Genomic DNA, 8,046 nt, shown 5'->3' with positions numbered 1-8,046 from the left:
GGCAATTATGAAGAACCCCAACTTTCTATTTATGAAGTGAGAATACCAGATAGAGAAGCCACTGAGAAACCACAACCATGGAACCCCATCAAGTTACTGTTAGGATCACTCGCAGACTAGAGCCACAAAACACCTCAAAGCAAATGTTTACACTTTGCTCCATAAAATACAGTGGGGAAAACAGTGGGAGGAATCTAGCAGGCCAAAAAAGATGACATTTGTGTAAATATCTGCCTCCAACCACTCAGTTCCTAACCTTGCAGGATTTCAAAGTCCATAACTTCTTTTAGCACACCAGCTGCTTCTCCCTCAGAAACGGTGACAGCAGGCAGTGTGAAAATGACATGACTTGGAGACAAACCAGTTTTATTTAAAAGCAACATTTTTATATATTGCACACAATATTCTAAGTTAAAAGAACGTTATTGAAAATGCTAAGTCAAATATTCAAAAGTTAAGAAATCCCAGAATTAAGATCGCCTATGTAATCTTAATTTGAATCTCTTGTGTTATGCAGTATGCTACCGCCTTCAATTACACAATCACGTATTATTTTTTCTGCAGGACCCTTGCCTCATTCAGTGTAGAGGGTGGGTGATTCTCAGTTAATGAGTAGCTATTCAATATTTGTTTTCTTCGTGTTGTTTAGTGTGCAGCCCATTTGTGATAGCTTGCCTCCACAGGGGGTTACTCAGAAACAGTTGAACAACTCCCTGATTGAATGCTTTATTACAGAACAAGATCATTTCATCTGTTTAGTTTAACCCACTTTACTTCACCAAACTCAGACTCTGCTCTGAGCACATACAATTAATTTATTCATGGCTTTTCTAAGGTTCACATTACTAATACATTTTCGATTAACTTATTGTCCCAACACTTCCATTTTATCTGGACTGACTGGTGAAAAAATGATTAGAAAGTTTCTGTGTTGTAGAAGTATTCATTAATTTGGGATATCCAATTTAGAAAATGAGAGCATGCTTTTTGCAGGGTGCTTAGCATTATATGGTGCTTTAAATGCTGAAAACTCAGGTCCAGCTGCAGCTCCAAGTATGTGGTGCTGTTGCAGATCAGATACCGCCTCAAATTGAGTATCCAGAAAATGAGGAACATTCAGTTAATGAACACTTCAAAAAAGGTTTCATTTGCAGCAACTTGGCATTAGAATCTCAGTAGTAAAGGCAGAAATTAAATCAAGTTTTCCAAGGCTGCATTTAGCTGCGTTAACCATGAGACCTAGTGAAGTGCTTATCAACAGAATAAGCAGTGCAAATGCACCCAGATCCATGGACCTGAAAGACTCAAGAGCCAGACCACAAAGACAGGGGGAAGAGAGGGAGAAGCACCTACAGTCACCAGGATGAGGGGACTCATTACTCTTGTTCCATCAAAACCAAAGTCAGACATACTGTTGTATGTCAGCTACCCTGTTGAGACCATCTCCTTTTTTCCTGCACTTCAAATCATTGTTTGGTATGTATTTCCAAACTTCTTCAACTACTGAAGCTGTGTAGGAGAGTCAAAGACTTTTTCACAACATAGTCTGCCAGGCTTCCAGTTTCTCACTAAACTGGTAAGCTTTATGTGGACCAGCACAAGAAGGGATGAGACGCTGTCAGTGGGCTTCACTGGTTTTAGTTGGGAGGAAAGGAATGGCAAGGCGTCTCTGGTTCCATGCCAGGTTGTGGAGGGGCATGTGTTCAGAGCCTGTTGCCTATTTCCTTCAGGTCCCCTTCCTTTCCATCGCTGCCAAACTGCCTCTGCTCCAGTCCTGTCTTCACATCTGACTCTTCATCCTACTCTCCCATTTTCCTCACCAGACACTATCAGTGTCCACATTCCTGTTCTAGTCTTTGAAGTCACTCCCGCATCAGGTCCTGGACCAAGCTGCTTCCCTCCCAGATCCTCCCCAACCAGTTCCTCCCCCATCTTGGAGAAGCACATTCCCTAAATGACGTGCTCCTCTGGTACAGCACATCTTTTCCACTCTCCCTGTACGTACTGGCTCCCCAGCCTAATCACCCTCCACAAAGTCCTTAACAGAACGCAGTGTTTCTTCCCTCCCACTCCCAGTCTCCTTGCTGAGTCAGTCCTGGGCTACTCTCACCTCACCTCCAAGTACAACTCAGCCTGCCAAAATCCAGAGTTACAAGTCCTAAAAGACCTCCTCTGATCCAGGCCACCGCATTGTCTGTGGAGATGAAATCTGCACGTGCTTGGGCTTAAAGCTAGGCTGTCCACAAGGCTGTCCCCATTGCTCTAGAAAACCTAGTTTCCCATTGCTCAGAGGTAAGATTCCTCAGTTCCTAAATTCGGGTTCTCCCTTAGACTACCCTCTGAAGGAGATTCTCTCTGCCATGATTTGTAGGAAACTAGCATGTTCATCCTCACAGGCTAACGTTAACTTTTCTGAGCAACTCATAGGTTGTACCGCACTTACAACTTGGCCAAATTCGGGTAAATTTAACTACTAATGGTGACAAATTTCACCACTCCATCAGCTTTTAGTTCCACACATCAAGACTAGAAGCACTAATACCTTAGAGGGAAAGACTAAAAAACCCCCGAGACATACACAGCTGACACAGCGTTACACGTTTGGCAAATTGTCGCCAAACAATTGCAATTGAAAAACAGAGCTTAGGCAAAAAGCTTGAGGAAACCTCAGGAACAGAAGAGCTGATGATAATTAGTCAAGTGATATGAGGTCTTGCACTCCAATGGATGATGCTCTTCTGTTTATACATCTGCCTCCAGGCATCAATGTACAGAACATATCGCCTCTGGCAGAAAGCAGGAAAGCAGCAGGGTACGGTGCAGGGTACAGAGAAGCCCATGGTATGGCACAGAAGAATAAGGGACACTGACTTAAGGGGAATGAGAGTTAAGGGAGAAGAGGAGGTATACAGATCTTTTGGCATGGGAAGAGAGAGCAGAGATGGATGCACAGGAAAGCAGAAAACACAGGGTTTCTGGTTGCACACTGTCCCTGAAGTGTAAGAACAGAGAATGGGCTGGGAAGGTGGCGCACAGATTACTGTGGGCAGAAGCATCTAGCAGGAACAGCTAGTTCAGGCTTCAAAAGAAATTATGCAAGTGACTAGAAAACAAACACACAGCTGCTCCCCAGAAACCTAAGAGAACTAAGGTGTTTTCAGCCCTCTTTGCACCTTCTTAAATCTGGACTCCTCTCAGGCTAGTGCAATCAGCACGACCACTAAAGCACTGTGTGCCCATCAGCACACCACACCTTACACTGGAGACTGGCCATGATTTAACAAGCTTCTTCTGTCTAAAACAAGCCAAAATGTTAACGCTGTTCTATGTCCTAATATACTGACGTGATGGTAGAGGCAAGATAAAAAGATGGATAAGTGGAGTTTGTAGCGACTGGTTTACTCCCTTTTCCGGTAGTCCCATCCCAGAAAGCAGCTCTCTGCAGAAGAGCCCAGCCACAACGCCTGCTGGCTGGGCTTCCAGGGAATCTCCGCAGGAACCGGGGTAGCTGCTGCAGTTTCCCTACTGAAAGAAAATGAGAGAGACTGTTAACCTTGGGTCTGCCAACTGTTGAACAGGGCCTTCTTATGCTCCGAAAGCTGCTGTATTTCCATTACACTTAGAAGAGTACGCATCTGTTTCATGAACAGGAGATTGTCCAGAGACATGATTGGTGTTTAAATTTCACTAGTGCTCTACATGAGGCAAGAGAGGCAACAAAAGAAAATCCAAGAAATGACAAGGTTGGTGCTGGCAGAGATCTATTCTGGGATTACTCAGGGTCACTTCAAAGAATATGTCAGCTTCTTTAACAGTTCTGACCTTTGCAATACAGCAGTGTAAAACAAGATGTACCTATCCTACATGCATTAGAATGCTCTTACTATATTTCACGTTTCCAGAATGTTCATTATTTGATTCAAGCTGTTTTGAGGAGATTTTTGATCTGGTAAAAGAAACACATTGGTTCTCTAGCCACTAGTGCTAGGACTAGAAATTTATGTAGGTATACACAGAAGGAGTTGACCTCAGTGGAAAAGTCTAGATTTAAATTGCTGTTGCTGAACCAGAATTTATTCCTCACCTAGCAGACATGAAACCAGAACTGTTTCATGGTAAGAAAACAAAAGTCGCTGTACAAGATCAAACATGTTGTCTATGTAGCCCAGTATTCTGACACTGGTCAGTCCCAGAGGCTTTTAAAAATGCTCTTACACTTACAGAGAAAAATTAATATAAGAAATCTGACCAAAAGGGCATTTCCTCTTTACATGTGCTAAGTAGCGTGTGTCTTGCAACCGGAGGCCACAATAAAAACGTACTGCCTATAATTATGGATGCTCTCATTCCCACATGAACATCGACACCTTTACTGAAATCCTGCAAGACTTTCAACCTCAGTGCACACTTGCAGCAATGAATTCTACAGGAGAATAATGTGCTATGTACAGAAGCATTTCCTTCCACTAGTATTATCTGTAATGCCTTTCAATTTCACTGAATTTCTCCCGACTCTCAAAAAATGGCAGGAATTTCTGACTTAGTTTTATTTATTTTATATACTCCTACCATACCCCCTTTTGCCTGCCTTTTTTCTGGAAGAAAGAATTCAGGGACTGTCAGTCTTCTTCAGGAGCCATTTCACAGATACCCCGGTACAATGCTAGTGGAACGGTCTGATAATTCCCACCAACAATGCCTCTGAAATCTCAAAACTCATTCCATGTTTTATGATCAGGCTGCATTCAATTAAAATTAGTGATACTGATAGATGTAGCAGCAGTACTAGGGTAAGCCATTTTTACATTATGTACTCATCCAGGAATAGCCTGTTAACTGATTTTTTGATTAAGTAAATTTTCTCTCTCCTAAAAAAAAAAAATCAAACCTTCTGGTTAGGATTGAAGAGCAGAACAACACACAAGCACTGGAACTTTTTGCATAATGTGATTTCATTTGATTATGTTTGGCTATAAATTTTGCTCTTCCCCTGCAGTCAATATTTATACTTTTATCAAATGAAGAGGAATTTGATGGCCTGGCTTTGATGAGAAACTTTGCTTTTAATAATTCTTTTTTTAATGCACGCCTGCTCAGTTCTAAATAAGGAAAGCTATATTCCTTTCACGCCAAGGTGAAATGGTGACCCATTACACGTAATGGACTTGTTTCAATCTCTACATAATCAGAACAGCACCGTGACAACAATAAAGGCATTGAAGGTAGGAGAGGTGAAAACATTACCTTGGGAGTAATCTCCTTGTATCGTGTACCGATATTACAGTGGTATCTCATGTGCTTTAATTTGTCACTGTTTGTAGTTTAAGCTTCTAAGAGAAAGGACAATCTGGAAGCGTGAAAAATTACTAATTATAACATTTAAAATAGAAGCAGCAATGGCAATGTCAACAATCTGACTGGGACATCAGAGATTTTTGCAATGATGAATAAGGAACATTTCATTGCAGACGGGGAGAGAAGCTTTGGTCCATTTTTCAAAGCTTGAAGAACTTCTCAAGGAGTTACAAATGTTCATTTTTCTTCTAGCCCTTCAATTACTGTCAGAACATACTGTGGTCTTTCTAATGGCTCCCATGAACTTCGAATAGCATTCACTGTAAAGAGATCATAAGCACAAAGATACTTCGGTCTAAGTCCTATTGCAGTCCATGGGAGTTGGGCATTTGTATGCCACTGCTGATTTGGATCTGTGGGCTTAACCGTGATATCAAGTATTTACTGAACCACTGATTTTCTGGGAAGTGTAAGCTTTCCTGGAGGAGATAGGGCTATACCACATAAATACTGTTGGTGTAGTTGGTCGACAGTCCTCTGACACAGCCATCTTCTTCAAACTGACGGATATAGTTCTGACCAGTTACGAGCCTTGAAATAGAGAAGATTCAGGAAGTGGCAAATTTGAGAGCATGAGAAATTTTAGTGTATTAGTCATACTGGATTAAGAACAAGTATTTGGAAAAGAAGATTCAATGTAGCATAAAAATATATTAGAACATTTTCAGACATTCCTTATTGGCTTACTTAGGAGTTCACAGGCAAAATGTTGGGGAGCATTAAAGATAAATAAAAATGAAGGAAAAACTACCCTTGCACTAATACGAACTGGTTGAAATTTGTATTCCCAGGTCTTTGCATATGTATATGTATGCATATATATAAATATGTATGTATACACGCACATTATATATAGCTTTTTCAGCTGACATAAGATACTTCAGCAAGAAGTTGTGTATAAAAAGAAATATAAAAGGAAGTTTTATGAAATGCATAAGACAGAAAACTTCAGTCAGTAAGAAAAAAAGAACTTGGGGATGAAAATATAAATAAGGGCTAACCAGACCTATAAAAGCCTTTGTTAGGCTTGTTATCTTCCATTGCTAGCTGGCAATACAGAGAAATTATTAAAAAATAAAACCAAAGAAAATATCTCAAACTATACATACAGAGGAACGGATGGCATCTCTGTCGAAAATCAGGCCTCTGCACACTTGAAATGGAAGTTACACATAAAGGTCAGTCTCCAGGTAATAAAACCCAGGTTCTCTTCAAGACTAGCTCAGACATACACCAGTTTCAAGTTTAAAGCACAGGGACAGGTTCTAGCTGTGTTTTCAGCGTGCCTGTATTGTAGTAAAGATGTAAAGTGCTTTTTCTCCACTCCATTGATTTGCCCTATAAAAGAACCAATTGCAATTGCAATTCTCCTCCCCTCCAGGGTAAGCAGCTGCACTCCCCGGATTCCTTTAAGAGACCCGCAGGAAGCGGGGAGCCTGGAACAGGCACAGGTTACCCCTTTGCGCCCCAGGCTGGGGAAATGAAAGCAAGGAGCGTAAAGTTATACTCCACAGATAACACAGCAGAGAACTGCATTGCACACCAAAGGATTCAGAGTTAGATATTTCCATCTACACTAATGTGAAGGTTGCTTTTCTTGATGTGCTATCCTGATTGAGATCATCTCTAATCCAGAGGCACTTCATTAAGAAGTTGCCAAGAATCAACATTTTGACTGTTTCAGCCTTTAACTGCCAAAGCTGGTTAATTTTTCTGCAAACTGCAGGAAGGATAGTCGCTCTGTAGGCAGGTGCAACTTGTTCGATGACTGCCTGAGTCATTTTTGGGTGCGCAGCAGACAAGCTCTCCTGTAGTTTCATACTAACTGGACACATCAGGCCTCTTGGCTTTGTTGTGGCAATCCCCCCGGTTACCGATTTCCCCTTCATCTGGTATCGTGTTTTAGGATGGAGCTTCTTTTGGGCAGGATGCTTCTGTAAGCAAAGGAATAAGATAGCCTACTTTTCAAAGCTAATTTCTTTTTAAAAGCGTGGACATGAGGAAGGTGGCAGAGGGTGGGATGTGACTTAAAAGCAGATGGAAACGCAGAAGAACAGTTGCTTAGCACCTATAAAAGTCAGGCCCACTTCTTCACAAGATATGTATGTATTTAGGTACCCATATTTAGGCATCCGCATTTGAGTTTTGGCCTCTAAATAACCTAAATCCATCACAGATTTTTTGGAATGTGCAGTTGATTAAATAAACAAAGATATTAAAAGTCATAAGAATCATGCTGCGGTCCTGGCAGCAATCAGCTCTTCGGCACTCGGGGACAGCTTTTGTATTACCTATGATCCTGTTGGGAGCTTTGCCATCTATTAATGAATGAAAGACAGATCAGAAAAAGGTGCTGTACAAACTTAATTCCACAATGGTTTCTCAGCCAGTGGGACAATAAGGGCTCAGCCAGCAGCCTTATTGCCTTTGTCTGAGCAAGAGATGCAAACTAAAGACTGGAGTCAGAGGCAATTATTCAACCTAGACTATTTTATGCGGGCATGTGTATGTTTTGGAATGGGTCTGTAGCATCTATTTCTCTGGGACTGAATTGATACAACATGGCAGGACAGGCAGACAGCATTTCAGAAATGTAAAAAAAAAAAAAAAAAGCCTGTAGAAACGCTAGACTGACAGCCAAGAAGAATGTGCTCAAAAGCACTTGGAAGCTGAACACATTTCTTTTGCATT

At 41.3% G+C, this 8,046-nt stretch overlaps 1 protein-coding gene across 1 annotated transcript in view; it reads right to left on the bottom strand.

Annotated features, from left to right (window-relative positions):
- Positions 1-380: 380 nt before the first annotated feature.
- Positions 381-8,046, bottom strand: part of C12H8orf48 (chromosome 12 C8orf48 homolog) — a 41,200-nt gene continuing 33,534 nt past the window's right edge. Inside the window, exon 9 of the mRNA XM_072877114.1 lies at positions 381-3,522. The gene's annotated coding sequence lies outside the window, so the exon portion shown is untranslated. The remainder of the gene's footprint in view (positions 3,523-8,046) is intronic.

Source organism: Ciconia boyciana, chromosome 12, assembly GCF_034638445.1.
Source record: "Ciconia boyciana chromosome 12, ASM3463844v1, whole genome shotgun sequence".
NCBI lineage: Eukaryota > Metazoa > Chordata > Aves > Ciconiiformes > Ciconiidae > Ciconia > Ciconia boyciana.
The sequence above is the reverse complement of the archived record's forward strand: the minus strand, read 5'-3'. Positions and strand labels throughout refer to the sequence as shown.